Source organism: Pleurodeles waltl, chromosome 3_1, assembly GCF_031143425.1.
Source record: "Pleurodeles waltl isolate 20211129_DDA chromosome 3_1, aPleWal1.hap1.20221129, whole genome shotgun sequence".
In the NCBI taxonomy this organism is placed as follows: domain Eukaryota; kingdom Metazoa; phylum Chordata; class Amphibia; order Caudata; family Salamandridae; genus Pleurodeles; species Pleurodeles waltl.
The window spans coordinates 577,133,452-577,156,105 of record NC_090440.1 but is presented as its reverse complement, the minus strand read 5'-3'; the positions used below and the strand labels follow the sequence as shown (position 1 = coordinate 577,156,105).

At 45.8% G+C, this 22,654-nt stretch overlaps 1 protein-coding gene across 2 annotated transcripts in view; it reads left to right on the top strand.

Moving 5' to 3' along the window:
- Window positions 1-22,654, top strand: part of SLC22A18 (solute carrier family 22 member 18) — a 757,096-nt gene that overhangs the window by 22,743 nt on the left and 711,699 nt on the right. The window lies entirely within an intron of this gene.

The following is a 22,654-nucleotide window of genomic DNA, read 5'->3' as shown; positions in this document are numbered from 1 at the left end:
GCCTAATCACTTTAAAGTTGATGTGCGAATGAATGAATGGAAAATATTTCGGAAAGTCAAGGGATACTTCCAAATGCTAATATGGATTTTCTTATCATGGAACAATATCCTGATTTTAATATACACGCAACTTCATGTATTGTGCTCATATCCTTTCTAGAATGTTTTCCTCAGTTATGAACAAACCAGATTTTTCGTTATTAGCTCGAAAAGTAGAGCCAACGAAAAATAAATGTAAATAAATCAAACTCACTTTACACATTTGGATGCAACGATGCCTGGGGTCCAAAAAATCCAAATTAATTGGAACTCCTAGTTACTGTTTCGGATTGAGATAATAAAAACAGCAGCTGGGCCAAAGGATGCAATGGGAACTCTAACATATTATTAGGTATAAGGCAGAATTATATTTTCCACTGAGTAAAATCTGGAATTTCCTTCAAGATTGCTAGGGAAATGTGCATTTTCTATCAAGAATTGGGACCAGATTTACTAAGAATTTGCTCTAGGTGTGTGTTACAAAAGTGCAGCAAACCAGTGCAAAGTGTTGAATTGGGATTCACTTTCTGGCACAAAACTTAGAGCGCACATATAAATTTAGTAAAGTTTTAAACTATGTTAAAGCATAGTGTTTTGTGAAAATAAAAGTATAACCTTCCAGTACCAAAACTGTGCTCGACATCACGCACAGTCCTTTATGCTATAACGCAAGGGCGTGTACATGACATGAGGCAGTCAGAAGGGCGCCAATGAGTATGAGATAGAAATTGTGCAATACCTTAGTAGATATTGTGCTGTTCTGCTCTCTCCATTTCTCACAGTGCAGGGCAGCAACTTTGGTTAAGTGCAGAAGCAGATGTGGGAAACCGTTATCTGTTTCTTGACCTAATATAAAAGTCCTTTCAGACCACCAAGGTTCTAGAGCTCCAGTGCAGGGGTTAATTTTTGGGATCTTATTACTGTCAAATTAGGTCCCAAGGAAATTAGAAAGGTGAATTATTATTTAACCTTCAGAAAAGCAATTAAAAAAGTTTGAGTCTGAACTTCTGCTGTATCGCGTTTATAAAAGAACTTGCGTGTCTCCTGTTACATGTTCGAATCCCTTCGGGTCAGACCTTCCAATAATGAGATCAAGGCATTACGTGGCTTCAAGGTCATTTTTACCTAACTAAAGAGTGGTCAGGTATGTTCAGCATACTGCGGAGTACTGCGGAGTAGGAACCAGTGCAAGAAATGTAGAAAGAAAAACACTTGCAAATGTGAAATAATTTTCTCAAGACTTATTAAAGAAGTACAGCATTGACTGAACAGTCAGGAAGACCCATTTTTGGTCTCCAGATTTCAGCTCCCCATTGTATCGGGAAATGGTCTACTAAAAGCAAACTTGACTCAACAACCGCAGTTCATCAGCACTTTCAAGGCGTTTTATCCTTAGCAAACGTGAAATACAAACAGGGAAAGTTAGAGCTCCATGCATTCCTTGCCTATGATTGACTTAAGTCTCAGCGTGTCACAACGTTAAACAATAGGTACCCAGTGCACCTGATCTGAATCACACAGTTGGTAAACACAAACTTTAACAGAAAAGGGTTGTTACTTCTGCTATCTTCCTGGAATAAAATAACTCAATAGCTTGTTTTATCTTGAGAATGTGTTAAGTGTGGACCTCACCTAGGCACTTGTCATTTTATTCCTCCTATTATTTTAGCAAGGCTTCATTTTAGTGACAGTGTCTTATTTTTATCAGTTGCCCTTCCATGCAGAATTCGTTATTCATTTATTTGCACAACATTTTAATTCTCTGCTCATGCCAAGGCTAAACAGGATAGTTTACTGGGTACTGCTGGTCCAGAGAGTGCAATGTCTACCCTGCAGAGAAAAATAAGTGTTGTCACGCCAGGGCAGTTCTCAGAACAACAAGGTGTTTTATTATAAAACAACATGCTGCCCCCACCATCTTAGAGGGGACGTTCCAGCCAGCCTGCAAATCTCATGCTGCACATCGTCACAGTTTCTGCTGAAACTCTGCGCTTCCTCTTCGTCTATGTGGGAGGACTAACAGACTAACAGACCTCTTCTTCACCTCTGAACACAGGTATGGGGATTGGACTTCCTTCCCAGGACTTGTTAGGCGGATTAGGGCTACCACAGCTATTTGCTCTCATTTAGAAACTTAGTAGTATAAGTATGGATATTAGACATGCTATTGTGACAGTATGGCAGGACTCTTCCTGTGTTTCACTTTCCTGGTCACTGCTGTAATCGCGTTGTGTTTCTTTATCCTCATAATCAAAATTCATGCCTTTTTACATACAACGCAATTGCTTCAGTAAAACCTTTTGAACCAAAATCCTGCTTCTGTTTGTTTCACATGTATGAGACTTGTATAACTGAGAGAAAGGGGTACTATCTTTTCCACCACAACTTCCCTGAGGAGTCATAGAGTGCCGTGATAGGCTGCCATAAATCACTGTTACCTCTAGTGCTGGTGAGTTGCTGCTAGCTAGCCGGAATGGTTAGGCCAACAGCTGTCACACTGTGTGGAATCAGACACAGTCCCCCATGCTCGGTGGTGCTGCTGTCCGAAATCCAGCAGTCTTGTTACTACAGCGGGAGTCTTACAACAAGTCCAGTGTTTTTCTGTATGAAAATCTTACAGCACAACTAAGTAGTGCACAATACAATGGATGCGACTTATAGGGTTGCAGAATGGTTCATTCATTTCTATTTAGTTGTCCTTTCAGATAAAATGAAGATTCTCGCTGTTACCATTTAAGCTCTTCTATAGGTTTAGGCAGGATTTAGTTCAGGTGCAGTTAGCTGAAAAGTTCTCAGTGATTTAAGTATGTAGCCCAGTGCACAGTTTATCATTCCTTTGACTCTAAACAGCAGTCTCTAATAAGCGCAGCCCTCATGCCTTCACATCTCTCCTTCTCTGGCTGAGGTTAAGCCCCACAGCTTACCTGCAAGTTGCTTTTGACAGTCCCTGGGCATGCAGTGGATGCAGTCGCACCCTACAACCTTTTTTAGTGTGGATTCTTTGTTGTGGGGCTGCAGCACCAGTCTTTCTGTACATAGTTGCAAGATGAATTTGGAGATGCGGACCTTCAGCTGCAGCTTCTGGGTTAGCAGCAGTAGACCTCTTGGCTGGCTGTGGCAGGTGCAGTTGTAATTATGGTCTCCAGGTTAAATTGTCTTTCAGTGATATCTTTGGGTGCTGGTATCCCCAAGGCAGACTGGACACTCCGCTCAACGGTGACTCAGAGCGTTGGTGGCAGTGGTAGCACCAGATGATCAAACCCATGGCTGACTGATGAGTGACAAGTGTCTGGCACAAAGTTGGTGCAGCTCGCTTGATGAACTGCACAGAGAGACAGGGGGCCTTTTCACCACATGGGTCCCATAGCTCACTTTTCTGGGGTTATCATCTTTTTATGGGCATTACATCTCTGGGAACACAGGGGTGTCCCCTCCTAGACAATCTTTCTTCTTGCAGGACCAGGCACAGTGCTTCCCTCTCTCAGCAAGCCAGCAGGCTTCTAAGCATTTTAGGAAGACATTTAGCCCCATCAGCAGAAAATGTTGGCTTCAGGTGATATAACATCACATGGGAGACTGTCTGTCAGGCAGAGACCAGCCCTGGTTACACAGCAGTCCTTTAAGGACTGGCAGCCAGAACAGTGTGGGGTGACTGCAGTCCCATTTTAATGTACATGCATCCATATTCTGAAGACGCTGAGGAAGGTTTTTCAAATGGCTCCCAATCAGCACATGGAAAACCATCACACATGCCCTGATCTCACAAGCTGGACTTTGGGAACACCTCTATGCTTCACAAAACCACCAGAAGGATTCAAACCACCAAGAATCACTCTCACCTTCCACACTGAGCTCATAATTCACCACACCTGAAGGAACTACACTGGCTTCCCATACACAAACAAGCACACTTCAAACTCCTCACCACACTTTGAAGGCGTAACACCTCAATACCTCAACAATGGCATAATCTTTCACAAACCTTCCTGACACCTTCACTCATCTGGATTACTACTTGTACATCTCCAAAGCATATGGAAACCATATCTTGTGGTCAAGCCTTCTCCTACATCGGAGGCTCTTCAACCTGCGGAGGCTACAGGCCAAGACCAAGGTTGAAGAGGACTCTGTGCACGATTTCCTGTTCGCAGATGACTGCGCACTCAACTCTGCCACAGAGGTCCAGATGCAGCAGAGCATGAATCATTTTTCCACTGCCTGCAGAAATTTCGGCCTCACAATTAGTACCAAGAAGACTGAGGTCTTGCATCAGCCCGCACCGCAGAAGACGTATACGGAACCAACTATCCCCACTGAAGGAGAAATCCTGAAGACTGTTGACAAGTTTACATACCACGGCAGCTCACTCTCTAGATCTGTGAGCATTGATGATGAGGTAGACACATGCATCGTCAAGGCAAGCTCTGCATTTGGACGGTTGTGGGAGTTAGTGTGGGAGAGGCCTTGTCCAACTGTCTACAAAGCAGTCATACTGCCCACACTACTGTATGCCTGTCAGACATGGACTGTGTACGAGCGCCATGCTAAAAAGCTGAATCCCTTCCACATGAACTGCTTAAGAAGGCTGCTGAAAAATTACCTGGCAGGACAAAGTTCCAGACACAGATGTCCTCTCTCAAGCTGGTCTGCCAAGTATCTACACCTTGTTGAGGAGAGCCCAAGTCAGATGGGCAGGCCACCTTGTACGTATGTCAGCCATACGCCTCCCCAAGAGACTGCTCTATGGTGAATTGGCGGAAGCCAGACGCACACAAGGTCGGCAGAAAAAACGCTTCAAGGACACACTGAAAGTCTCTCTGAAGAGCTTTGGCATTGACTCCTCGGAAATCCTAGCACAAGACCACGCCTCCTGGTGAAGCTGTATCAGCAAAGGCGCTACCTTCTTCAAGTAGAACAGGATTGCAGAGGTGCAGAAGAAGCATGAGCTGTGCAAATTTATAGCCAACTCTTTGCCAACCAACCCAGCAGACCACTTGTGCCCGACGTGCGGCAGAGCTCTCCGAGCAGGCATTGGACTGATCAGCCACAGCCGGATACACCGTACCCAGTCAACCTCCTCAACATGATGTCCTTGGTCATCGTCAACATGACGGACGAACACCACATTGTTCTACAGCATAGAACGATCTGCCCTTACACACAAGAGCCTCATCCTCACTTCTTGTATTCTGCAAAAAGCTGATAACCTGGCTTTTCAAGTAGTCTCGCTATTCCCTAGGGTTGGCTAGACTCACATCTGCTCAGTGCTAAGATACGCTCCCGGGTGGCAGGGTACTCTACAAATTAACATAAAATAACTTTATCATGGGCACAATAAAGTGGGAATTTTCTGCCCGCCTGGAATTGTCCTTCCTGAAGCAGAAATCAGTGAAAGACAAACGGCCAGTTATTAAACAAAAAAACTGCATCCCCTTCCCTCACCCCTAGCAACTACCAAATGATAGTGCTCAGACCAAACAGCTCCTTGATAACAAGTTTCTCAAATGTAGCCTTGCTTCCAACCTCCTCACTGGTCTCCACCCTGCAATTAACACTGGGCTACACCTGTCTGAGCAGCTGTCCTCCCCCCACATCTTGTATCATGCTACAAACATTGGTATCCAAAATGGATCCCACTAGCTTCAGTACTCAGACATACACAGACAAGGTTCTGGGTTTCACAAATAAGCGGAATGTTACATGAAAGTGGTCCATAGGTCATAACCTCATAAAAAAGTCTGGACACACTAAAGACTCACAAAACATGATATATTGCCACCACTGCTATGGAATACTCAAGACGGAAATTGGTTCACTGTTTACTGTGAGGGACCTCACATTGTCAGGGACAGTCATAAGCGTCTTTATAGGTTAGCATGACAACAGGGCCACCAATAAGTCAGGATACCAGTTTTGCATGCAATCACGCACTCAGGGCATGGAAACACAACTGTTTACCAGGCAAAAGACATTTCTATCCTGTCAATCAACATAGCAAGCAAACATGTTGCTGGATGCGGTACATGCCAGCAACAAACAGGGTCCCAGACACAAAGTTATTGCACATCTATGTGCACCTTAGATGCACAAAGATCTCCATTTACGAGAGCAACCTTGTTAGAAATGGGGTCTTTGGTTGACAGTCAGGTTACCCCCTGTTCAAGCAAAGACCCTCACTCTAGTCAGGGTAAAAGAGAATCACCCTCAGCTAACCTCTGCTTACCCCCTTGGTAGCTTGGCAGAGCAGTAGGCTTAACTTCAGAGTGCTAGGTGTAAAGTATTTGTACCAACACACACAGTAACTTAATGAAAACACTACAAAATGACACAACACCAGTTTAGAAAAATAGGAAATATTTATCTAAACAAAACAAGACCAAAACGACAAAAATCCACCATACACAAGTCAAGTTATTAATGAAAAATCAAAAAGAGTCTTTAAGTAGTTTTAAAAAACACACTAGCGCTGCTAGAGTGAAAATGTACCTGGTGTGCGTCAAAAATAACCCCGCACGGGCGGGTGTGCGTCAAAAAAAACTCCGCACGGCGGTACTTGAGTCAAAAATCCAGCTGCACGATGATTCGAAAATCCCGCCGCGCAGGTTGCGATCTCCCAGCCTCCGTCAGCGATGCTGCGCGTCGTTTCTCCTGCTCCGTGCGTCGATTTTTCGGTCACGTTTCCTGCGAGCGTCGTTTCTCAGCTGCAGATCGGATTTGCGTCAATCTTTTCCCCGCACGGCGCTCTGTGCGTGGATTTTCTTGTCTTTAGGCTGCCAGCTTCTCCTTTCAGGGTCCCAGGAACTGGATGGGCACCACAGGGCAGAGTAGGAGTCTCTCCAGAGACTCCAGGTGCTGGCAGAGAGAAGTCTTTGCTGTCCCTGAGACTTCAAACAACAGGAGGCAAGCTCTAGATCAAGCCCTTGGAGATTTCTTCTCAAGATGGAAGGCACACAAAGTCCAGTCTTTGCCCTATTACTCTGGCAGAAGCAGCAACTGCAGGATAGCTCCACAAAGCACAGTCACAGGCAGGGCAGCTCTTCTTCCTCAGCTAATCAGCTCTTCTCCAGGCAGAGGTTCCTCTTGGTTCCAGAAGTGTTTCTCCAGTCTGTAGATTTGGGTGCCCTTCTTATACCCATTTTAGTCTTTGAAGTCACCTTTCTTCAAAGGGGACTCACACCTACTTGTTAAATCCTGCCTTGCCCAGGCAAGGCATCAGACACACAGCAGGGGGTTGGAGCCGGCATTGTCAGAGGCAGGCACAGTCCTTTCAGATGAGAGTGACCACTCCACCCCTCCCTCCTAGCAGAGATGGCTAATCAGGAAATGCAGGTTACACCCCAGCTCCCTTTGTGTCACTGTCTGGTGTGAGGTGAAAAACAACCAACTGTCAAACTGACCCAGACAGGGAATCCACAAACAAGGCAGAGTCACAGAATGGTTTAAGCAAGAAAATGCTCACTTTCTAAAAGTGGCATTTTCAAACGCACAATCTTAAAATCAACTTTACTAAAAGATGTATTTTTAAATTGTGAGTTCAGGGACCCCAAACTCCACATGTCCATCTACTCTCTAGGGGAATCTACACTTTAATCATATTTAAAGGTAGCCCCCATATTATCCTATGAGAGAGACAGGCTTTGCAACAGTGAAAAACGAAATTGGAAGTATTTCACTGTCAGGATATATAAACCACATTACTATATGGCCTACCTTATCCATACACTGCACCCTGCCCTTGGGGCTACCTAGGGCCTACCTTAGGGGTGCCTTACATGTAAGAAAAGGGAAGGTTTAGGCCTGGCAAGTGGGTACACTTGCCAAGTCGAATCTACAGTGTAAAAATACACACACAGACACTGCAGTGGCAGGTCTGAGACATGATTACAGAGCTACTTATGTGGGTGGCACAACCAGTGCTGCAGGCCCACTAGTAACATTTGATTTACAGGCCCTGGCACCTCTAGTGCACCTCACTAGGGACTTACTAGTAAATCAAATAGGCCAATCATGGATAAACCAATTACATACAATTTACACGGAGAGCATATGCACTTTAGCACTGGTTAGCAGTGGGAAAGTGCTCAGAGTTCAAAAGCCAACAGCAACAGGTCAGAAACAAATAGGAGGCAGGAGGCAAAAAGACTGGGGATGACCCTGCATAAGCAAAAGTCCAACACGACCCCCTACCAGCCTAAAGCCAGGGGAGAACAATCAATACCTTGATGTACTTCCCTGATTGGGGCGATAGAACAAGGACCCAGGCCCACAACAGCAGGGGCATGTTCCAGTTCTATGCCTTCCTGACTCCAGTTGGATCCCTCTGTCCATACTCTCAGGGCCCACTAAGCTAACCCATGGGGAACCCTTCTCCACATCTACAGACACCATCTGTGCAGCACCTAACTTTACTTTGCTCACAGATGTATTGCAATGGGCAGATAGTACCACCAGGGCCAACACAGTGGTGTTGCCCACTCCACCCCCGGGGTGTGACTCTCGTCCCCCCCCAGGGGCAACTCTGTCCACCAGGACAGCAAGCCACGGTGGCCCCGGACAACTGTCAGGGATGAGAGACCGACCTCAGGCCTCTCCAACCACTGTGACTGCGGAGAGTGGGGGGCGGTAGCCCCAGGTGCCTGGCACCCTTTGACCACTCTCTCTTCCACCAGGTCAGGGATGACAACCTGACCCTGGTCCTCCCCTCTGGGGCTCTGTACCCTCCCTGCAGAAGTGGCACCCCCAGAGTCAAAAACTGTCAGGGTGCTTGTAGAAGCAGTCCTGCACAATTCTTCCACCAGTGCAGGGCTGTTAACCTGCAACTGGTCCGCCAACCTGGGGTCTGTACCTTCAGGTTGGACCAGGGCCAGGGATGAGGCTTCCCTCCCCCTGCCCTCCCTTCTGGGGTCCTGCACCCCCCAACTAGGAGTGGCCCCCTCAGAAGACAACATGGGATGGGCACTGTTAGCAGTAGCCCCTTCCTCCAGGTCAGGGGGGACACCCTGAACCTGGCCTTCCAATCCAGGGTCTGTACCCTTAGATTGCACTGGGGCCAGGGGCGAGGCTCTTTCTCCCCTGTCCCTACTCTCAGAGTTCTGCACCCCCCCCCCTCAGGGAGAGTACCCCTTGAAATCACACCAGGGGGGGGTGATTAGGCAAACCGCCCACCCCTTCAGGTCAGGGTTTACCCCCTGCACCTGATCCTCCAGTCCAGGGACTGTACCCACAGACTGGACCACTGCCTGGTAACCCAGGACTTCCTGGGGGGCATACCTACCCCCCACCAGGTCAGAGTTTACCCTCTGAACCTGGTCATCCAACCCAGGGTCACCACCCTGCGGTTGAACCACTGCCTGGCGCACCAGGACTTCCTTGGGAGCACACTTACCCCCCATCAGGTCAGAGTTTACCCCCTGAACCTGATCATTCAACCCAGAGTCACCACCCTGCGGTTGAACCATTGCCTGGCACACCAGGACTTCCAGGGGGGCACACTACCCCCCTCAAGGGACACACTGTCCCGAAGGGCCACACAAGAGTCTGGCTGGCGCAGGTCTCCTGACCTCTGTCCATCTGACAAAGTCTGGATTCCCCCCAACCCAGAAATGGTCTCACTAAGGTCATTCATGGGGAGCTCTGCTCTCAGAGCTGACCCCTGACCCTCCAGGTTCTCCACTGGGTCTGCAACCCCCTCTCAACCCTCTGTCTGGACTTCTGCACCCCCTCACTAGGAGTGGTACTGCCAGACACCAGAACTGGTGGGACGCTGGCTACAGCCGCCCCCCCAAGTTCTCCTGACACTGTGGGGTCTCCCTCAACAGATGGCCCTATGGTACAGGCTAGGCTCCCCTCCTGGTGTTCCTTCATGGAACCCTCCAGGACCTGGGACCGGATCTCGGGCACCTTGGGCCTCAACCCATCCCCATTCCCTCTCCTCTGAGACTGGACATGGGGTCCCTCACCCATCCCACTACACTGGGACCTACCTGGGACACTACAATCCTTCCCTACCTCACCTGGTTGGGAACTACCTAGACCACTCCTCTCAGGAGCACCCCCAAATGCCTCTTCAGACTCTCTGGTACTCACCCAGAAGTCTGCCTCCATTGCAAGCTCCCTGGGGTCAGAGAACTCACACTCCACCTGGTGTTGGCATAGCTCTGGAAAATAAGGACTAGACATATGCTCTCCAGCAATTACATCACTCAGCCCCTCACATGAATTAACCAAAGTACCCTTCACCCAACCATCCAGTGACTCTGCTTTGGAAAAGCACCCCACATCACCCTCCTGAGACTGGTGAGACAGTACCTGACTGTCCCTGACACTCAACCCACACTCTTCTGGGATGTCTTCACACTCCATAACCAGGACTTCTACCTGGGGGGAACCCCTCTCCTTGTCACTCTCACCTAGAGTCAGTAGAGTGTCCCTCCCACCAGTAGGAATATGACTCCCCATGCCAGTTCACCAATCCACCTCAGGGACCCTGTACATCACTGGAGCTACCTCATACCCCTGAACCTCCTGGTGTGTGTTAACTCCCTCCTTCAAGTAGGGCACCACATCTCTGGGCATGTGCACTTCTTCAGCAGCACTAGATATAAAATTGTTGCTGCCACCATTCCAGCTGGATTCAGCCCTCATGACTTCCAGCTCCTTCATTTTGAGCTCATAAGCCCAAATCCTCTTTTTGATCTCTAAGTCCCTCCTCCTTTCTTCCAACTCCTTCTCCCTTTGCATCCTCAACTCCTTGAACCGGCGAGCCCTCTCTGCCTGTCTGTCCTGTAACTCTTCAGGAGTCAGACCCTTGGATGACACCCTGCTACCCCTCCAGGGGACCCTCCCCCCAGGCGTAACAGGTACCTCCACTACACCACTGTGTTATCCTCTGCACTTCCCCACCCACATTCTCCTCCTCTGTGTGCCCTCCAGCCTTCTTGATTGTCACCCAGGCCCTCTGTGCCTTTTGCAGCTCCCCCTCCCTGGTGGAGCTCTCAGTGGGACAGTCAAGATCTTTAAGGAACTGTTTCAATTGAGCAACTGAGTACTCCTTCAGTTTCTCTATTTCAAACACAGCTCCAGCTGTTGCATCTCCAGATTGAGACATGATGGTCACAAGTGCAAAGTTCCAAAGGCAGAAAATAAGTTCCCAATGAAGTAAAAAGAATCAGTCAAGGGATCAGCAAAATCATGGAAGTAAAACAAAAAGGAGTCCTTAAGAGAAAAAGCAAAAGATCACCAAACAAGTAGTATGTGGTCACGTAGTGGTCTGAACTCAAACAGTAGTGTACACTTAATCACTATATGTCAAGTACAAATACAAGTCCAAATCCCGTCCGCTGATCACCAATGTTAAAAATGGGGTCTTTGGTTGACAGTCAGGTTACCCCCTGTTCAAGCAAAGACCCTCACTCTAGTCAGGGTAAAAGAGAATCACCCTCAGCTAACCTCTGCTTACCCTCTTGGTAGCTTGGCAGAGCAGTAGGCTTAACTTCAGAGTGCTAGGTGTAAAGTATTTGTACCAACACACACAGTAACTTAATGAAAACACTACAAAATGACACAACACCAGTTTAGAAAAATAGGAAATATTTATCTAAACAAAACAAGACCAAAACGACAAAAATCCACCATACACAAGTCAAGTTATTAATGAAAAATCAAAAAGAGTCTTTAAGTAGTTTTAAAAAACACACTAGCGCTGCTAGAGTGAAAATGTACCTGGTGTGCGTCAAAAATAACCCCGCACGGGCGGGTGTGCGTAAAAAAAAACTCCGCACGGCGGTACTTGAGTCAAAAATCCAGCCGCACGATGATTTGAAAAGCCCGCCGCGCAGGTTGCGATCTCCCAGCCTCCGTCAGCGATGGTGCGCGTCGTTTCTCCTGCTCCGTGTGTCGATTTTTCGGTCGCGTTTCCTGCGAGCGTCGTTTCTCAGCTGCGGAGCCGGCGGCGCGTCGTTTTTTCAGCCGCAGATCGGATTTGCGTCAATCTTTTCCCCGCACGGCGCTCTGTGCGTGGATTTTCTTGTCTTTAGGCTGCCAGCTTCTCCTTTCAGGGTCCCAGGAACTGGATGGGCACCACAGGGCAGAGTAGTAGTCTCTCCAGAGACTCCATGTCCTGGCAGAGAGAAGTCTTTGCTGTCCCTGAGACTTCAAACAACAGGAGGCAAGCTCTAGATCAAGCCCTTGGAGATTTCTTCTCAAGATGGAAGGCACACAAAGTCCAGTCTTTGCCCTCTTACTCTGGCAGAAGCAGCAACTGCAGGATAGCTCCACAAAGCACAGTCACAGGCAGGGCAGCTCTTCTTCCTCAGCTATTCAGCTCTTCTCCAGGCAGAGGTTCCTCTTGGTTCCAGAAGTGTTTCTCCAGTCTGTAGATTTGGGTGCCCTTCTTATACCCATTTTAGTCTTTGAAGTCACCTTTCTTCAAAGGGGACTCACACCTACTTGTGAAATCCTGCCTTGCCCAGGCAAGGCATCAGACACACAGCAGGGGGTTGGAGCCGGCATTGTCAGAGGCAGGCACAGTCCTTTCAGATGAGAGTGACCACTCCACCCCTCCCTCCTAGCAGAGATGGCTAATCAGGAAATGCAGGTTACACCCCAGCTCCCTTTGTGTCACTGTCTGGTGTGAGGTGAAAAACAACCAACTGTCAAACTGACCCAGACAGGGAATCCACAAACAAGGCAGAGTCACAGAATGGTTTAAGCAAGAAAATGCTCACTTTCTAAAAGTGGCATTTTCAAACGCACAATCTTAAAATCAACTTTACTAAAAGATGTATTTTTAAATTGTGAGTTCAGGGACCCCAAACTCCACATGTCCATCTACTCTCTAGGGGAATCTACACTTTAATCATATTTAAAGGTAGCCCCCATATTATCCTATGAGAGAGACAGGCTTTGCAACAGTGAAAAACGAAATTGGCAGTATTTCACTGTCAGGACATATAAACCACATTACTATATGTCCTACCTTATCCATACACTGCACCCTGCCCTTGGGGCTACCTAGGGCCTACCTTAGGGGTGCCTTACATGTAAGAAAAGGGAAGGTTTAGGCCTGGCAAGTGGGTACACTTGCCAAGTCGAATCTACAGTGTAAAAATACACACACAGACACTGCAGTGGCAGGTCTGAGACATGATTACAGAGCTACTTATGTGGGTGGCACAACCAGTGCTGCAGGCCCACTAGTAACATTTGATTTACAGGCCCTGGCACCTCTAGTGCACCTTACTAGGGACTTACTAGTAAATCAAATAGGCCAATCATGGATAAACCAATTACATACAATTTACACGGAGAGCATATGCACTTTAGCACTGGTTAGCAGTGGGAAAGTGCTCAGAGTTCAAAAGCCAACAGCAACAGGTCAGAAAAAAATAGGAGGCAGGAGGCAAAAAGACTGGGGATGACCCTGCATAAGCAAAAGTCCAACAAACCTCATGAAGGCTAAGATTTTACTATTGTAGATTGGATCTACTCTACATGGAAATTCCTCTAGTACAGTTACATATGTGTCTAAAATTTCTCACTGGTATGGGTTTTTAGAGCAATCCTGGACTGGTACACAAGAAATGCTGGTGAACACCAACAATCCCACAAATATTTGCTTGCTGTTGCCCACCTGAATACCCTTGCAGGTTTGGTCATGCCAAGGCCAGGAATAAATGCATTATTATGGTGATACTGGAGTTGTAACAACCCCAACATTTAAACAAAGACATACACTTTTTTCATTTCAATTAACTTTAATCATTACTCTTTGGAGTAGTGATGGCAATCTGCAAAAATCTTAAATTTCCATTAAATTGAAGGAGTTCTTCGGAAATTCCTAAAAACCCATAACATACTCCAAATGCAAGCGTAAACCAGTTGAAGTATATGTGCTAGTTTTCCCTTGCAGCGTTTCTAAGTAGGGACAATACGTTCTTCAGATATTCAAACTTTAGACTTGTAAAACCATCTTTAATTGTTGTTACTTTCCAGATAAGCCCTTTAACTTTAAGTTTAGAGAACCATGGAAATGCACCAGGTGTGACAATTCAGGGCAAATTTTGGAAGTAGCATCTATGCAAAAACATAATTGACAGGAGCCTCATCAGCTCCTGCAAAAAATACTGTTTGGAAGTTCGCTTTTTTAACAGCAATAGGGAACACGAATCATGAAAGAGAGCTTGAACACGTATTTACCTCTGTTTGAGAACTACAAATCCATGCTTCAGTCTGAACTTCTGATATCTTCACTTGGAAGGAGTTGAGAGTAGCAGGCGAATATACTGAGTAATAGCCAATGGAAATGTTTTAGTTTTGATGGACTTCTGCCGGTGTATATTTACCAGCAGGAGCCAAGGAGCAGGAGACCAATTGCCTTTAAACCCCAGAATCCTATTCTTGAACTGGTCCACTTACCACAGTTCCAAATACTGCCAGCTAGAGTGTAGTGTAGGTCAAGCAGAGGATTGATTTTAATTATGACAATAATTCACCATCAACCTTCTAGACTACCTTGTACAAGTTAAAGCATGATGCATCTATGGTTTAACCGGTATATATCAGTAATTCATTCATTTGTAAATGTATGTATTTATTTGCCGGTTATTTGTAATGCACTCATGCAGTTACCGACATGAAGGCATGTAGCACAGTAGTGATAGAGGGATAGGTGCAGCAGTGGGAAATCAGGTTTGATATACGAATGAAAATATAAGTGTAGAGGTCTTTAATTCTGAAGATTGTGTGGTAGAGTTCATCTCATGGCCTCTGTGTAGGGAGCTCATAACCAAAAAGTCAACAGCCAGAATCTTTAGTGAATTTTGGGGACTTTAACAAGAGTCAAATATAAAGATCTGAGTTATTGAGATGGTGTGCATTTTTTTTATCTAAACAGTGGTATGAGAAGCCTTAGGTATTTGAATACTCTGGCTAATATATCAGAATTAAAATTTTATGTGGGACTTCGTGAGCTGTCAGTGGAGTTCCTTCGACATGCCTCTCGTCATTTGGTTTCAAACTACCTGTGTAGTTTTGTCCTTAAATGTTTGGAGGTTTATGATTAAGGTGACAGGCTGATCAAAGCTAAGGTTCCCCACATAGTCAAGCCTGAAGAGAAGGAAAGTATTACGTGAGGTTTCCCAACAGAAGTATGTCATTTAATGATTTAACCAGGTATTTATTTGGATATCAATGGAAATGATGTGGCCAAACTATACACAACTTTTGGAGGCTGAATTTTCCCATTAAATATGTGTATGAAACTATAACGTTTTGGACTACTGTAAGACACTCATTGATTAGTGATGATGACAACTCAGATAGTGACTGCTCATTGTGTATTTGGTTAGTGCCAACACGTGCTGGATGGGATCCCAGAATAACCAATGGTAGTACCAGATTTGTGTATTATTTTTGGAATAAAACTGGCTGCGCAGAGGAATGTATTTCCTGTAAGTAAAAATTAAGAATTAAGGCGTTCCACTCTCCCTGACTTTTATTCTGCATTATAATGAACCAACATTGTTTACTGCTTCCCCTGCAGTGCTCTGACTATGGAGGCATAAGGAGTCGAGCATACAAAGCGGGCCGCAGGACCTACGCAGCAGACTCCATGGCCATTTTCCTCTGTCCCAGCAGGCATGGACTGCGACAGGCATTGGCATCCATGAAACAGACACACAGACCACTGATCAGGGATGACCCCTGCTGTGAACGGGTGGGACTTGGGAGCCTGGCAAACCCATTAACTGACCCACACTTCTTGGGCACGTAGGGCATGGAGGCATCACAGCATTTGCAGCCAGAAAAGTGGCTGCCATGAGGCTGCAGACGTCAATGTTGACATACTCTTGCTCACCGCCCCCCGACTCTCTGCATTGAGTGACTCCAGGGATGAGGAGAAAAGGAACAGTAGCCAGTGCTGCATTGGAGGGACCTGCTGGAGGAGCATCGGACTGGATACTCTTCACTGGGGAGACTGACCAATGAGTGGGTCAGAGAGAAGCACGAGCAAGGGGGCCTCATGGTTTGATGCTCTAGCATGCTGGAACGACGTGGCAGACTGTGTACTCCAGCACCTGAGCACATATGTGAGAAATATGCCCCACAAGAAGCTCCCAGAATTGGAATACCTATGAGCTGGGCTTCAGCAGCTACAAGCCTGTCAATTCAGAAGGGTCTTGCTAAGTACTGCACAATGTGGTTGCACCCTTGGAGAGGCCGGGGATTCAGTTGGCAAAAGTGGCTCGAGAGGAAAAGGGTGAGGTCTTAAACCTCTGAGGGACTCCCCATCCTGATGCCCTGGAAGACTTCTTGTGGCTAGCTTGAAGTTCCAAGTGGGTGAAGGATCCCCCAGTGGAACCAGGAGGATTGCAGGGAGAATTCCACATGTGCAACGGTAGTAAGGGGGGTGACTCTTTGATAAGCCTGAGTCAGGTACTGGATGCCATTAACAAATCCCGAAAGAGCCTGGAGTTTAAAATAGACAAAGCGGCCTTTAGGCCTGCGAGTGCTGATGGACAAACATTGCAAATTGGCCTCTTGGGTCAAACATGAAGACACTATTGGTAATGTCCACCCGCCCATGGTGATACTACAAGTTCAGGTGAAGGAGCTCACAGCCTGCGTGGACGTGCTTGACAGACTTGCAGAAGGGCGCAGGTGCAGGTATAACATCAGAGTGGTGGAGTTACCTTAGAAAATGGAGGGCTCTGAAATGGTGGCCATTCCTGAAAGGTGGCTGGCAAGTGAAGTGGCACCCCAAGGGCTGTCTTCTTTGTTTGCTTTGCAAAAGGCACACTGGGTGCCTGTGAGACCCCCGCAGCCGGGTAACGCAGTTGAGCCCGGTTGTGGCATACTTACTTAATTACGGAGACAGAGACTTAAATCTGCAGCACTCAAGTATTGTCGGCGACTTCCTGGTTGAAAATGCCACAATGGCCATCTATCCTGACTACACTTTGGAAGTGCAATACGGAAGGGAAACTTTTTGGAGGTCACAAAATCATTAAGTGAGGCAGACCTGCAACATGCAATTCTCTTTCCTGCCCAGATCAGAATCATAGTGGGCAACTGCACAGTGCTCTTTGAGCCTCCTGCAGGTGCTTAGGACTTGCTAGAAAAACATCGGACTGGAAAAGATTCCACTAATTCAAGTAGGTCCTCTTCCCTAAAGCTCCAATGACAAAAATGCCAAGATAGAGCCGGCAGCCAGGGACCGACTAAGGATCAGGTGCACAGAAAGAGCATTGGTGACAGCACATTCATTTGGGATCCTGTCTCAGAGGAACCCCAGCAGCCAGAACTCTAAAGCGAACTCAAATAGTCCAGCCTCTGAAATTACATTGTGAGGAACACAGCTGCCTCCACATGCTACACCATTTCTAGCGGGTTACTTGTAACTGCTCGTAGTATGTATAAGCTTGATGTGATAGCAGAGGGAAATTGGGCAGGTGGAAGTGATTGCTAAATATCTCAATACTTTTTGAATTGCATTAAAATAATGGCAGGTGTCACTGCTGTAGTTTCTTGGGCCGGGTCCCCCCTTTGACTCTGTGATAGATGGGAGGGGAGGCCAGATCAGGAACTTTCTCTAGGCCACGCACCCTCATGACTCCCACAACTGATACTCTACTGTATTTATGCAAATGTTCTTTTTTCTTCTTTGTGTATTACAAATGTTTGGTTTGGACTGATATCCTTTGTATTTCTGACGTAGAAGATGGGAGATGGCATTTACTATAAGATGCTTGCTCACTTTGCACATAGCACACATAGTATGCTTTGTGTACTTGATTATTCCCTGGCAAATAGAGGCCCCATATTTGGCAAAAGGACACCGATTAGATCACAGTACCCTTGATGGCTATATTTAAGTATACATTTGCTGCTTAAAATGGTAGAGGCATGAGCTTCATGGGCAAGTGGCATAAAATATTGACTTACCTAAAGTGCAGGGGGTGTCTATTGTGTTCCCACTGGAGACATGTGTGGCGGGAAAGGAACTTCCTGGCTTATGACATTGGAAGGGTCAAGCCCATGCCACTGGCTTTTCCTCATATTTCAGAGGAGCACTGACATGGATTAGGCCAGGTTTGCCGGTAGAGCCCATTATGGTACACGTTGACAGTGAGGGTAGACATGTACAAATGCAGGCACAACTTAATGGTGCTTGTATACTATTGGCACAATGCACTAGGGCAACCCAATAATCCCCCAGGAGACTGGGTATAAATATGAACATACAAAATGATCCCCTGAAGAAGAAAAATGACAGTATCAGTCATAAGACCTGGAGTATTTTTAGAAACTAATTTAATTGTGTATCCGACTCATTGTAGAGCAAGGAGAATAACAAGCATCAAGCTGTCTGATAACTGGGACTGCCTGATGCTTGTTATACTCCTCACGCCACAATGTTTACCCACAGGAGCAGTTGAATTAAAATGTTGGCTTATTGCCATTTGTTGCAATCCCCTGATTAGACCTAAGTTAGCTATGGAGAGGGAAAAACATGTGATGGTACGGGAATGGTTGAGGGCACTGATGTCCCGGTAATACCTGAACACTGACCATGAAAAGGGGGAAGAGCGAGATGAATACTGACATGGCTGATAAAGCCAGATGAAAGGAGTCGCCCAGTCGCTCTGATTAGAAATGCTGGGTGTGAAGTGATACTATCTCAGAGTGATTTCCACAAAGTGTCCAACATTACCAAGAGTTAAATGCAGACCAGTCTCAGGCTCCAAGTGATGAGATAAAGGCTTTCTTAGACCATGCGCTACTAGCCTGATTGGACGTTCAAACAAGCGCAGCACTTGTGGAACCTATTACAGAAATAGAAATCAGAGAAGCCACGAAAGAACTAGAACACAGCAAGCTGCCAAGCACAAATGGGCTGCCAGTACAATTTGACCACACCTACATGGCTGAATTGATACTGAAGCTGGCAACCATGTATGCTGAGGCATTACAAGATGGCTCCTTGCCGGATACCTCCAGAAAAGTTCTGATTGTTTCAATCCCCAAAATCCAAGAGCAACACGATGGATGTGGCAGCAGTGTTAGCCAGTTGCTTATAACTGCATTTAGCAACACAGGGACAATATGATCAGAGGAGTTTTATACCCCAGGGCAACACCTTATTTAACATTAGACGACTGTTTAGGATATTAGACAAAACTCATGCACAACATCACCATGCAGCTTTGGTACTGTCCATAGATATATGCAAAGCATTTGATGCGATACATTGGGGGTATTTGGAGGCTGCCATGAGGTGCATGAAATTAGGTCAGGGATGGGACATTTGGGTTGCATTACTATAGTCTGACACTTGGGCTAGGGTTGGAACAGGATGGTGTATAACCAATGCATTCAGACTGCACAGGGCAACATGCTGGGAATGTCCACTCTTTCTGATACTCTTTGCGCCAACAGTGGAGCTGTTTGCTAGAATGGCAAGGATAGAGGGGTCAGGGAAGGTGATCCCTCTGTGGGATGTTGAGCATGTAATTTTGCCTTATGCAGGTAATATGTTCCTGTATCTTCAGAATGAAAAGGCAGGAGTCCCCTGGATGGTTGGGATATTGAGAGATCTGGGGATGGAATCTGGCCTATGCACAAACTGAAACAAAACCTGTGCTTCCTGCTATCCCCTGATTTAGGGGATCCTATGCAAGTGGTTTTACAGTTTTGCATCTGGTGGGAGCTCCAGGTTTTCGGATACCTGGGAGTCAAAGTATACCCCTCTAGCACAGATATTGTAGAGGTGAATTTAGGAAGTTCTCTGAGAGCCCTGGTGGACAATTTTGCGGTGCCCTAAAATTACTTACAATTGCCAGAACCACACGGAAATGGTAATGTCACCTATGGGTGGCATATTACTTTGTAAACCTGCCGATCTGTATACCTACGGGCTGGTTCAGGGAACTGAATAATTTGATGCGGGTCTGATTTGGGATGGGGAAGGAATCGGCTTTCGCTGGATATACTGAAATGTTGACAGACATGGAAGGCCTGGGAAGCCAAGATTTTAGGAGATATGACTTCAGTGGCTAGCTCAATGGCTCAAGCGTCTCAATGTACCAGAAATTGATAAAATAGGAGACCCATAACATAGAGAAGTGCTGATCGAATCAATGCTGTGAGTACGGCAGACGCGGCAGCCCACCGTTGCTGGAGAGCAGCAGTCAAAAAGACCCTGCAGCACTCGCTGTATTCACCTGTTTTGACTTTGACAAGATTGCCCACCTTTGGAAGGAGATACTTTACGGAAAGAGGGCTGAGGGAAGTAAATAGAAAGAGGATTGACACTGTGCACAATTGGTACTCTGCTTCATTCTATGGACACCATGGTCGAGGAAGATGGTCTACCCGGACAACGTTTTTGACATACGCTGTGCTAATGTGATCACTGCACCTGTTACAGGGAACCAGCCCTATGGAGCTGTGCAAGCGCAAACTCTTGCAAAGGCTGCTGACTTTTGGTAGCAGTTCTAGGTTACTCTTGTGGCTCTACAAAATATTTCAGTTACCTGCATACACTGTGAGTACTATGGGAAGGTATGCTGGGCAGAGCATTCAGGGGGAAAGAATGGGATCAGATGTTAAAATGCGTGCATAAGGTTTCCAAAGCACCCAATGTAATTTTTCACAATTCAGCTATCTACACACTACGTACTTTACCTCCATAGAGTAAATGCCATGAAACAGACAGATAATAAGCGTTGCCTCCATTGCTCCTTACTTGATGCCCACTTTCTGCACATGGTGTGGAGCTGCCCAGTTATAGAGCTGTTCTGGACTAAGGTTCGGTGGATATGGAACGCATGATGAATCAAAGTAACTTGCTAACGATGGTGTGCCTGCTGGGATAATACCTGTGTAGGATGGAAAAGAAAGTAGGCAACTGATTTTTAGACCTGGCCGTGGTGGTAGCTCATTGTGACATAGCAAGCACTACAATGGAAATCACCAGAGGGACCTCCACAAGGCAGATAGAAGACAGCAGTGAAGAGCTGGGCTGAAGCAGAAGGCACTGCCAAATCAACTGAGGATCAAAGGGAAAGTCTGCAAAAAGCCTTCAGCAGATGTATGGATGGAAGTGACATCCTTTTTGGGGAGAAAGAAAAGGTAGTGCTGTAAGACAATTGAAAGCCCCAAACCGAGTCACTATATTCATGCTTGTGACCTTATAAATTTGTTTCTCAAATATCATACCTAATCCGTGAGATAAAGTATTCACCGCTAAATGGGACACCAGAAAGAACTGGGGAGAATGGAAGAGGGGCTGGTAGACAATACGTGTAGCAGACAATAAACAGAATGAAATGGGCTGTAGCATTGTATAAGAATATTGTTAATTTTGATTAGCATAAGTGACCTAGAGACTATCCAGTAGGCAACACGTGAAGAATCTGTAAGGTGATAAGGATTAAAGTCGCCATTCAATTACTTTGTAGAATGTAAAGTAATAGTATGCAAAGCACCTATAATATGATGCTCATCAAAAATGTGAAGAAAATTGTTATCAAAAATATTACTTAACTATGAACTCAGAGTTTCAGTCTGTTAGTTCTGCTATGGGTATTCTTCCTTAATATCAACTTCAGAATATTGTGGCCAAAATATTGAGGGCAAACATATTGTGAAGGTAGATATAGGTTTATTCTACTTAACTTCAGCTCTTTGAACCTTGATGATGTATATTTATATTTCAAGGAACATGGATGTGGAGTTAAGAATAATAAATCTATAATTACCTAAGTAAATTTACCTTCTCGGTATTTTGGTGCTTGGTATTTGTAGACTAAATATTTTGGTAGAATGGTGTTTCTGTAGTTAATACTCTTACATTCAACTCTGTTCTGGAATTCAGCTTTCAGTATTACTTCGTATTGGAATATTTCCCTCTTTAGTATCTGCTTCATGATCAGCCCTTGTAGTATGTAATGTAATCGTATTGGAAATAAAAAACATTTAAAGTAAATTTTTCTTAGAGCTGATAACTCTGCAACACATTTGCTTCATAGTGTGTGAGGATCTATATCCACTGAAACTGACCATAATTGAGAGGACAATTTTTGATGCGGACATGTGAAGGGTTCTACATTTATTTTGAAAATATGAGCTTCTGCCTTAAAAATTGTCTGGTTCAACCCCATAGAGCTTATTCAATAATTTAATTCAGTTGATTGGATATTAGAAAGTATAAGGACATATTTTGGCAAAGGGTGAGAAGGTGTTCTAGGAATCTCTCCCCATCAGCTTGCTGACATATTTTTATGAGTGCGCCAATTGTCATCAGTATCAAAGTGCTGGACAACTGTTACACGATAAGACTTTATTACCTAACCTATCTATACAAAGCAGAGTTGTGTGCATGTTAACGCTCAATCTCTGGACGTGTTTACTGAAGAGTTCATCAGTCTTGTGTGACAGATTCCCACCCATCAGCCCTCCCAAGTGCTGCATTGGTAAGCTTTGGAAATGATGGCACCCGTAATAGATAATGAAACAGAGGTGCACAAATGCTACCCTAATCCTCTTAAATTTACACCAATACCACTCCAACCCCCTCTTACCATTAACATCCATGTCACTTGTTTTAGGAACT